We start from the raw sequence: 11,497 nt of genomic DNA, 5'->3' as shown, positions 1-11,497 counted from the left end.
TTATAAAGCTCAAGAATAATCCCCTTTGATTGGAAACTCTGCCTTCTGACCCACTGAGGCAGCAGCATCACTGCCATGTTGCCCCCTCAACTATTTATAAAGGTCCTGCCCTTGAGGCCCTAGGTGCATGCAGCCTGGCCTACAAAAACCAAGAAGGGGCCCCACTCTGTGAAACCAAGGAAGAAACAGCCTTGCCTCCTCAGCCTGTGGTGGGAGTGGCAGACCTGATGATCTCTGAATCAACTTCAGGGTCATTCTGCTCTTTTCTTGAAGGATAAAGACAAATAGTTCTATTGTGCCATACTGTAGAATCCCAGAAGTCTGAAAGCCTCCCTTTGTTTTGTCCCAGCTCCATTCTCCTTGGTCCAAACTGGCAGTGTCTCTTCTTGTATATGCCCATCTCTATTTCTGGTTTCTGCTGAGATGGCTGATTGACTCCATGGGTAATCTCCTGATGGAGTGATTGTCAAGCCACACCCTTGGTGTTTGTTCCAGAACATGCTTTCTCATTTTTTTGCAGTATGGATAGGCTGAGAATTTTCCAAATCTTCAAGTTCTAGTTGCTTTTTACTTAACAATTTCTTTAATTAATTTCTCTCCTCTTATCTGTTGTTATAAATAGTAAGGAGAATCCAGAATGCACCTTCAACCCTTTATTTATAAACCTCCTCAGCTAAATATTCAATGTGGTCACTCACAAGTGGTACCTTCCACAAAAACTACAACACAATTCAGCCAAGATAGTTTGCCACTTTATAACAAAGATGGCCTTTCATCCAGTTTCCAATAGTGTATTCCTTCTTTGCCTCTGAGAACGCACTAGAATCACCATTACCATTCACATCTCTACCAATAGTTCTTTCAAGGCAATCTAGGCTTTTTCTAGCAGGCACCTCAAATCTCTTCCAACATCTGCTCATCACCCATCACCCAGTTCCAAAGCCAATCCACATGTTTAGGTACTTGTTACAGCAGCATCTCATTCCTTGGTACCAAAATCTGTTAGTCAGGGTTATCCAGAAAAATAGAACCTATCAGAATCAGGGTAGGGGGTGATTTATTACAAAGTCTTAGCCTCACTTGGCCTTTTGCCTAGGATTAAGTGTAGTATCTATTGTATTGATCTGTTCTTATGCTGCTAATAAAGACATACTTGAGAAGTGGGTAATTTATAAAGGAAAGAAGTTTAATTGACTCACAGTTCCACATGGCTGGGGAGGCCTCACAATCATGATGGAAGGCAAAGGAGGAGCAAAGTCACGTTTTACATGGTGGCAGGCAAGGGAGCTTGTGTAGGAACTCCCTTTTATAAAACCATAAAATCTCATGAGACTTACTCACTATCACAAGAACAGCATGGGAAAGACCCACCCCCATGATTCAGTTACCTCCCACTGGGTCCCTCTCACAACACATGGGAATTATGGGAGCTACAATTCAAGATGAGATTTGGGTGCAGACACAGCCAAATCATATCACTATTCTTATCAGTTTAATATCTGATGTGTCCTCTATTTGGGCATAATATATAAAATAAATTTTTGGAGAAGGGAGATACAATAGGAGCTTGTTCCATCTACTCCATGCAGTAACCTGGTATTGCAGTACCTCCTGGAATGGTGCAACTTCCTCCTCTCCCACAGGATTAAAAAAAAGAATTAGCTCACATAACTATAGAGGCTAGAAAGTCCCAAGATCTGCAGGGTGAGTCAACAAGCTAGAGACCCAGAAGGGCTGATGATGTAGGTCTAGCCTGAGTTCAAAGACCTGAGAATGAGGAGAGCTGATAGTGTAGTTCCTGAAGGCCAGCAAGGCTCAAAATTCAAGAAGAGCCAATGTTTCAGTTTGAATCTGAAGAAAGGAAAAATTCCCTCTCACAAAGGGAAGGGTCAGTCTTTTTGTTCTATTCAGGCCACTAACTGATTGGATGAGGCCCATCCACATTAAGGAGGGCAATCTGTTTTACTCAGTCTACCCATTTTTTTTTTTTTTTTTGAGACGGAGTCTCGCTCTGTCGCCCAGGCTGGAGTGCAGTGGCGCGATCTCGGCTCACTGCAAGCTCCGCCTCCTGGGTTCACGCCATTCTCCTGCCTCAGCCTCCCGAGTAGCTGGGACTACAGGCGCCCGCCACCACGCCCGGCTAATTTTTAGTATTTTTAGTAGAGACGGGGTTTCACCGTGTTAGCCAGGATGGTCTCAATCTCCTGACCTCGTGATCCACCCGCCTCGGCCTCCCAAAGTGCTGGGATTACAGGCGTGAGCCACCGCGCCCGGCCCAGTCTACCCATTTAAATGTTAATCTCAGGCCAGGTGCAGTGGCTCATGCCTGGTAATCCCAGAACTTTGGGAGGCCAAGACGGGCAGATTACCTGAGGTCAGGAGTTCGAGACCAGCCTGGCCAACATGGTGAAACCCCGTCTTTACTAAAAATGCAAATATGAGCTGGGCATGGTGGTGGGCGCCTGTAATCCCAGCTACTTGGGAGGCTGAGGCAGGAGAGTCATTTGAACCTGGGAGGCAGAGGTTGCAGTGAGCCAAGATCGGCCATTGCCCTCCAGCCTGGGCAACAAGAGTCAAACTCCGTCTAATAAAAAGGATTATTCTCTCTACCTATCACAATAGCCACCCAGTCACTTTTGCTGCTCCCTCATTTCCACTAACCCTTCTTCTCAGCCTTGCCAAGTTCTGTGACCCCTCAACTTGGCTTCTTGTAGTGTGATTGCTGGTTTACTTCCATAGAATCACCGGAGTAGAGGTAAAAAGTGGTACATGGGCCCTACTCCAGAAAATTGAGTTTGAAATTCAGGGCCAACCAGTCCCTATGTATGACTGAAATTTATAATCTCTTTTTGTGGTATTTTAATAAAGTTTTCAAAGCTTTATATTAAAAATTTAAGTGATATCAAGTTGTATTAGTCAGAGTTCTCCAGAGAGACAGAAACAATAGAATGGATGGATGGATGAATAGAGGATTGATAGGATTGATAGATAGATAGATAGATAGATAGATAGATAGATAGATAGATACATACATACATACATACATACATACATACATACTTAGATGAAGAGGCATTTATTAGGGTAATTGGCTTATATGATTATGGTGGCTGAGAAATCCTGCAACAGGCTGTCTGCAAGCTGGAAACCCAGGGATGCCAGTAGCGTGGCTCAGTCCAAGTCCAAAGGACTCAGAACCAGGGAAGCTGGGGGTGTAACTCTTAGTCTGAGGCCAAAGGTTTAATGACCTGAAGGGGGAGGACTGCTGATTCAAGTTCCAAAGTCCAAAGTCTGGAGTACCTGGAGTTCTGATGTCTGAGACCAAGAGAAGAGGGTGCCCCAGTTCCAGGAGGAAGAGAGTAAATTTGCCTTTCTTTTGACTTTTTGGTGTATCCATGACCCTAGTCAATTGGATTGTGCAACCCACATTAAGAGGGATCTTCCCCACACAGTCCACCAACTAATGCACCAATCTCCTCCGGAAACACCGTCACATACACACCCCAAAATAATGCTTTACCAGTTATCTAGATATTCCTTAATTCAATCAAGTTGACACCTAAAGTTATTCATCATACAAGTAGGTAAAATAAGATGAGAGTCTGCCTTTATTCCCACTGAAATCCCAATAACCTCCTTGGAGTTAAGCATCTGAGCTTCTATTTTTTTCTTCTATGCATTTATAAACACATAGGGTTTCCTTTACACAAAGGGAATCACTTGGATTAACTAAGCACAAGAAAACTTTCCCATTGTGTTGTTTCTGTATTTCCCTTCTTCCTTTTAATGAATTTCGAAGATCTTAAATCTTTTCCTCTCCTAATTATTCGAAAATTATATATCTTATTTTTATTTATCTGATGTTACACTTACATTTTTACAATGATATTGATGCTTTTTTTTCTATCAATGTTGAAAATTAACAAGCATTCATAACATTCATACTTCAACAGGGTAATATTGTTATTACAATTTGTCCCTTTCCTTTTTTTAAAATTTTTAATTACGGAAGCTTCCAATATAGACAAGAGTAGATCAATGACTTTAATGAATCCCTCTGTACTACTCACCAGCTTAAACATGAGGAATGTGTCTCAACTCATGGCCAAGTTTACATCCCCATCCATTTGCTCCTCCCACACTATTTTGAAGCATAGCCCAGATATCATATCATTTCATCTGTAAATCTTTCAGTACCTATCTCAAGAAGATATAAGGGCTCCTTTCACATATATAAATACAGTATCACACCTAAGAATCAATTAAAAATAACTAGTAAATACCCAGAATTCCAATTATGTCATACATGTTATTGTAGCTTTTATCCTATAGCTTGTTTGAATTGGGATTCAGATAAAGTCTATATATTGCAATTGGTTCATATGTCTTTAACATCTCTTAATGCATAGATTTCCAATCATGTCTTTTTTTCTTACAATTCATTTGTTAAAAAAACAAATTGTTTGTTTTATAGTTATATAGATCATCCGTGAGTGATCATGAAGCAGATAGTCACTAGTCCATCAAGATGTCTTATTTAAGGGGAACGAGTTGGTGATCGTAGTGTTATTAATATAGCCTTGAAGTAAGAGCCAGACACTAGGTATAGTTTCAGTCTAGAAACCCCAAAGTATGGCCCAGAGTTAGGAGGGGCATACTTCGCATGTGGGTTGTTGGTTTCTCGAAGCTTGGTAGTCAAGGAATTTATTTGGGGGTGATAAGAATGTTGATGAGAAGCTGAGCATGGTGGCTCATGCTTGTAATCCCAGCACTTTGGGAGGCCAAGGCAGGTGGATCACCTGAGGTCAGGAGTTCAAGACCAGCCTGACTAACACGATGAAACCCCATCTCTACTAAAAATACAAAATTAGCTGGGTGTGGTCACACATGCCTGTAATCCCAGCTACTTGGAAGGCTGAGGCAGGAGAATTGCTTGAACCCAGGAGGCGGAGGTTGCAGTGAGTCAAGGTCGCGCCATTGCACTCCAGCCTGGGCAGCAAGAGTGAAACTCCATCTCAAAAAATAAAAAAAAAAAAAATTAAATAATGTTGATGAGAAATTATTTGACCTACATGTGCTATGTATGATCAGTGATTGTATGGTGCTATTGTACTAGATGATGTCCATATGGTAAAGATTAGAGCTTGTACAGCTTAGCTTAATGGGTAGTCATCATAAACTTCATATACTTGCTTATATTTATAAAATCTAGATTTTGCTGGTTGCATCCCATGGGTGTCATTTGATAAGTGCCTCTGTCATCTGTATTGGTAGTTAGATCTATACGCTTGATCAGATTCAGGCTAGATATTTTTGCCAAGAATACTTGATAGATGATAGCATGTGCCTCCATCAAGATGCACATAATGTTTGGCTGTCTTTCCTTCTGTGATACTAATGGCTTATCATGCTCAATGCCTAGATCTAAAATTGTGATATTCAAAATCCACTGTTTCTTCATGTAATGGCTGGAATCCTTCAATAAATGTAAGCTCCTCATCTTCTACTGTTTTACCTAGTGATACAGTTAAAGACAAGACAGGGCTGGGCACGGTGGCTCATGCCTGTAATCCCAGCACTTTGGGAGGCCAAGGTGGGTGGATCACCCGAGGTCAGGAGTTCAAAACCAGCCTGGCCAACATGATGAAACCTCATCTCTACTAAAAATACAAAAATTAGCTGGGTGTGGTGGCGCGTGCTTGTAGTCCCAGCTACTGGGAAGGCTGAGGTGGGAGAATCACTTGAACCCAGTAGGCGGAGGTTGCAGTGAGCCGAGATCACGCCACTGCACTCCAGCCTAGGCAACGGAGCAAGACTCTGTCTCAGAAAAAAAAAAAAGAAGGGCCGGGCACGGTGGCTCATGCCTGTAATCCCAGCACCTTGGGAGGCTGAGGCAGGCGGATCACCTGAGGTCAGGCATTCGAGACAAGCCTGGCCAACATGGTGAAACCCCATCTCCATTAAAAATACAAAAATTAGCCAGGCGTGGTGGCTGGCGTCTGTAATCCCAGCTACTGGGGAGGCTGAGGCAGGAGAATCCCTTCAAACCGGGAGGCGGAGGTTGCAGTGAGCCGAGATCGCATCATTGCACTCCAGCTTGGGCAACAAGAGCGAAACTCCATCTCAAAAAAAAAAAGAAAAAAAGAAAAGAAAATAGTTTTAGGCAGGGCATGGTGGCTCATGCCTGTAATCCCAGCACTTTGGGAGGCCGAGACGGGCGGATATCTGAGGTCAGGAGTTCGAAACCAACCTGGCCAACATGGTGAAACCCCGTCTCTACTAAAAATACAAAAAAAAAAAAAAAAATTAGCGGGGCATAGTGGTGGGCACCTGTAATCCCAGCTACTTGGGATACTGAGGCAGGAGAATTGCTTGAACCTGGGAGGCGGAGGTTGCAGTGAGCCAAGATGGCATCATTGTACTCCAGCCCTGGCGACAGAGTGAGACTCCGTCTCAAAAACAACAACAACAACAACAAAAGACAAGACAGAATAAATACTTAATTCTTTCCTGTTATTTACCAGTTTTCAAAAGAATGGCTTAGTTCCCCCAGCATCCTCCAGTGGTGACTAATTTAATTATTTTTGTTGTCCTTGCTATTTTAATATTATACACTCACGCATTTAAACATTATTGACAGCTTCAATCTACTATAGTCATCATCCTCAGCAATGCTCAAACTGTCCAGTCTTTAGCAAGCTGGAACCTTTTGGTTTGCTCCTGAGTACTGGCTAGGTTAAGACAAGACAACACAATGTCATGTTCTGAGGTTAGACTGATAAAAATACAACTAGAAAATCCACATGGAATGGTTTTACCCTGTCAAAAGACTTTATTTGCACAAACCTTGGAGAATGGAAAGCTTTTTAACCTGGCAAGAAGACTACATGAGTAAAAAGTAGATCATACTCCTCTGAGGAGGGCATCCTTGATTAACATTACACTATATATAAAGTTATATAATTATATTTTATATTTATATGAAGTATATAAATATACTTCACGCCTTCTTTCAGGCCCAGACACTTCCAATTATTCAGGCAGAAGCAGCTGGCAGTGAACTTGACAGCCAAGTACCTTCTTATATCCATTCTTCGTACCCAACCACTGAAAATCTCTGGTATGAGATTTTATTTATTTTCCCTAAATACTCTTTCTTATTGATGTATAATTTATAAATGCACAGATTTAATTGTATAGGCTGAAGGATTTTGACAAATTCACAACCCATGTATGTATCACCAACAACAAGAAACAGAACATCACAATCCATAGGAACATTCCATATGCCTCTTTCTGGTTAATCTCACCCATCCCCTCAGACAACCATTGATTTGTTTTCTATCACATAGATAAGATTTGTTTACTTTGGATGTCACATAAATAAAAACCATACAGAATAAACTCTTCAGTATCTGACTTTTTTTTCATAGCATAATGTGTTTGATATTTATTCACGTTGTTGTATGAGTTCATTCATTTTTAATGCTGAGTAGCAGCACACCACAAATTGTTAATTCTTTCATCAACTGATAAACATCTGAGTTGTTTTGCCTATAATAAATAAAGCAGCTATAAACATTCAAGTACAAGTTATTTTATAGACATATGTTTTTATTTTTCTTGGGTTGGGATTGAGTTATATTTTAAATACAAAAGGACTTCAAAAAGTCCACAGAAAAATGGTAATTAAAAGATTTTTAAAGGCCGGGCGCGGTGGCTCACGCCTGTAATCCCAGCACTTTGGGAGGCCGAGGCGGGCGGATCACAAGGTCAGGAGATCGAGACCATCCTGGCTAACACAGTGAAACCCAGTCTCTACTAAAAAATACAAAAAATTAGCCGGGCGTGGTGGCGGGCGCCTGTAGTCCCAGCTACGCGGGAGGCTGAGGCAGGAGAATGGCGTGAACCCGGGAGGTGGAGCTTGCAGTGAGCCGAGATCACGCCGCTGCACTCCAGCCTGGGCGACAGAGCGAGACTCCATCTCAAAAAAAAAAAAAAAAAAAAAAGATTTTTAAAATAACAAACTTTATCTCTCAACATAAACTCCATCAAATTCAAGAGAATTTTGAGAGTGATGATACCAGCAATTTAGTCCATCCCTAAAGAACTGAAGGTCTTGGGAATTTAACCATGTCAGTGCAGTCTTTTTGACACTATTAACTGAGGAAAAATGGATGCCCTTTAAAGATTTTTCGATTAGGAAAGAAAAAGGTCAGAAGAACCAAATCAGGACTCTAAAGTGGATGCCTAATGATATCCCATTGAAACTGTCACAAAATTGCCCTAGTTTTATAAGAGGAAGGAGCAGGAGCATTGGTGTAGTGGAGAAGGACTCTGTAGTGGAGATTTTCCAGGTGTTTTTCTGCTAAAGCTTTGGCTTTCTCAAAATACTATTACAATAAGCAGATGTTGTCATTCTTTGGCTCTCCAGGAAGTCAATAAGTAAAGTCTTTGAGCTGCCCAAAAAACTCTTGTCATATCCTTTGCTCTTGACCTGTCTGCTTTTGCTTTGACTAGACCACTTCCATCCTTAGCAGCCATTGCTTTGATTGTGCTTTGTTTTCAGGATTGTACTGGTAGAGCCACGTTTCATCTCCTGTTACAATTCTTTGAAAAAAATGCTTCACGGCCTTGATCCCGCTTGTTTTATATTCCCATTGAACATTTTGCTCTTGTCTGCAGCTGATCTGGGAACAACAGTTTTGGCACTCATCTAGTGGAAAGTTTGCTCAACTTTAATTTCAGTCAGAATTGTGCACATTGGGCCAATTGAGATGTCAATGGTCTTGGCTATTGTTTGTACTATTAATCATCAATCCTCTGCAATCAGGACACAAAAAAGATGAACTTTTCCTTCACAAATTGATGTGGATGGTCTGCTGTTCCAGGCTTTATCTTCAACATCATCTTGTCCCTTCTTATATTAGTTATATATTTGTAAACTGATTTATTTGAGGATACTGCCCCCATAAATTTTTCATGAAACATCAGTGATTTCACCATTCTGCCACCTAAGACTCATCATCAATTTGATGTTTGTTCTTGCTTCAATTTTAACAGAATTGATGTTGCTCTAATAGGGGCTATTTCCAAACTGATGTCTTATCCTTCTAAACGCCTCAAACTAGATCCTGTTCAGACAAGTTACAACAAATTAGTATGAGTTTATTTGGAGGCAAAATTTTTTTGAAATCCATGCATAGTTTTTTCATAATATGCATTTTTCATGAACTTCTCAAAGACATTGTATATGCTTTATGAGAAGCTACTGAACAGCTTGACAAAGTGATTGTACCATTTTACGCTTCTACCCATGATGAATAAGCATTCCAATCATTCATGGGAATAACTGACTTGAATTACACTCTTGTTGTAACCAATACTTGATATTGTCAGTCTTTCGAATTTCAGCTGTTACGATGGGTGTGATCTCTCGTGATTTTAATTTGCATTTCCCTCACAACTAGTGATGTTAAACATCTTTGCATGCACTTATTGGATAATCTCATGTCTTTTGTGAGGTATCTAAGTCTTTTGACCCTATGTTGTTTATCCTTTTATCACTGATTTATAGGGATTCTTTCTATATTCTGGGTACCAGGTTTTTTTTTTAATCACATATATGTATTATAAATATTTTCTCCTAATCCATAGCTTGCCATTACACTTCCTTAGACTTTGTTTTCAATTTTATTTTTCACTATATTTCTAGGCTCCAGGTCTTCCCTCAATTGCTAACCTAAGCTCAAATAGAATACACCATTTATTGAGAACTTACTGTGAGCCCTCTACTGTGCTAAGCTCTTTATACCTCCTATGCTACTCACGACAATTCTGGGAGGCAAATAACAGTCACCACATTGAATCAATAGGGAAAGCAGCTAAACAACCTCCCAATATCACCCAGCCAGTAAGAAACAGAAAGACTTTAAGCAATGGGGTTCAATAATGGCTGCACATTTGAGTTACCCTAAAATGCAGGCGAGGTAAAAATTACTAACGCCCAGGCTCCAATCTCAGAAATTTTGATTTAATTGATCTGAGGAGGAGGCCCAGGTATGGGTAACTTTTTAAAGCTCATTGGAATCACAAAATTGGGGTATAAAATAAATAGATAGATAGATAATAGATAGATAAAAAATTAAAAGTTCATCGAGTGATTCTAGGGATCAGAAACTCTGATTCAAAATGTGCTCTGAGCTCCCTGCTGCATCATTCAGTTTGGCTCCAGAAGATTGCCCTGTCCGCCAGTGCAGAAAGAGTTAAATGACAGGCAGTCCGGGAGACCATCTCTCAGCATCATTTACAGGCTGTGCAAAGAGAAAGTGTGCCTGGCTGACGCAGTTCTCACTGTGCAGACTGGAGATGCTTTGGGTTTTAATTTAAGGAGCTCTTTAAAATCTGCTCTCTCCTCCACCCCCCCTTTCCCAGGAGACATCATATCCAGACGTCAGCTCATAAAACCAGGTCCAATTTTGGAGGCTGCAGTGATCTGGGAACCATCCAATGTGTCCTTGCAGACAGGCAGTCACAACTCGGAAATGACGATTGCATAGAGGTTTCAATGTCGCATGCAAATAGCCTATCTCACTGACAATTTTCAACTTGCTGTCATTTAATGATGCTTCCCCGCTCTCCAAGGAAAGCTGGCACCAAGTGGGGGAGGGGTTCCTGCTTTTCTTTTCAGTGCTCCACTCATACCACTGTGGCTTTCAGAAGCTGAGCTGGGAGTTCTGAAAAGCCAATATCTTTATCAAGTGGGAAAGGAGAGAGAGCCAGGCAGAGATAGGTTTCTCTAAAATAAGACCCCACTTGATTTTTCTCCCTGGGACATTTATAGCTCATAGCAATGAGCCCCAAAGATCCTTATTTGTCCTAGAATCAGAACCCTAGTCTCACTCAGCTGAGGGTAGGGGGAATTTAATGAGTATTTCTGTGGAGCTTTGAAAATTATCACCATCACTTCAGTGTCAAAAACACAGACAGCGGCCAGGTGCGGTGGCTGATGCCTGTAATCCCAGCACTTTGGGAGACCAAGGAGGGTGGATCACCTGAGGTCAGGAGTTCGAGACCAGCCTGGCCAACATGGTGAAACCCTGTCTCTACTAAAAATATAAAAATTAACGGGGCGTGGTGGCAGGCACCTGTAATCCCAGCTACTCGGGAGGCTGAGGCAGGAGAATCGCTTGAACCTGGGAGGCGGAGGTTGCAGTGAGCCGAGATCGTGCCATTGCACTCCAGCCTGGGGGACAAGAGTGAGACTTTGTCTCAAAAACAAACAAACAAAAAACAAACAAATGAAAAACAACACAGACGGCTAGGTATGGTGGCTCACACCTATAATCCCAGCACTTTGGGAGGCTAAGGCAGGAGGACGCTCAAAGCCAGTAGTAGCTCAAGACCAGCCTGGGCAACAAAGCAAGATCCTGTCTCGACAAAGAATTTTTAAAAATCAACCTGGTGAGATGGCACACACCTGTAGTCTCAGCTACTT

The 11,497-nt window shown here is 41.5% G+C and overlaps 1 pseudogene; it reads left to right on the top strand.

Moving 5' to 3' along the window:
• The first annotated feature begins 1,467 nt into the window (after positions 1–1,467).
• On the top strand, positions 1,468–1,630 carry LOC115933911 (uncharacterized; annotated as a pseudogene).
• The last annotated feature ends 9,867 nt before the right edge of the window (positions 1,631–11,497 follow it).

Source organism: Gorilla gorilla, chromosome 11 (genome assembly GCF_029281585.2).
Source record: "Gorilla gorilla gorilla isolate KB3781 chromosome 11, NHGRI_mGorGor1-v2.1_pri, whole genome shotgun sequence".
Lineage (NCBI taxonomy): Eukaryota > Metazoa > Chordata > Mammalia > Primates > Hominidae > Gorilla > Gorilla gorilla.
The sequence above is the reverse complement of the archived record's forward strand: the minus strand, read 5'-3'. Positions and strand labels throughout refer to the sequence as shown.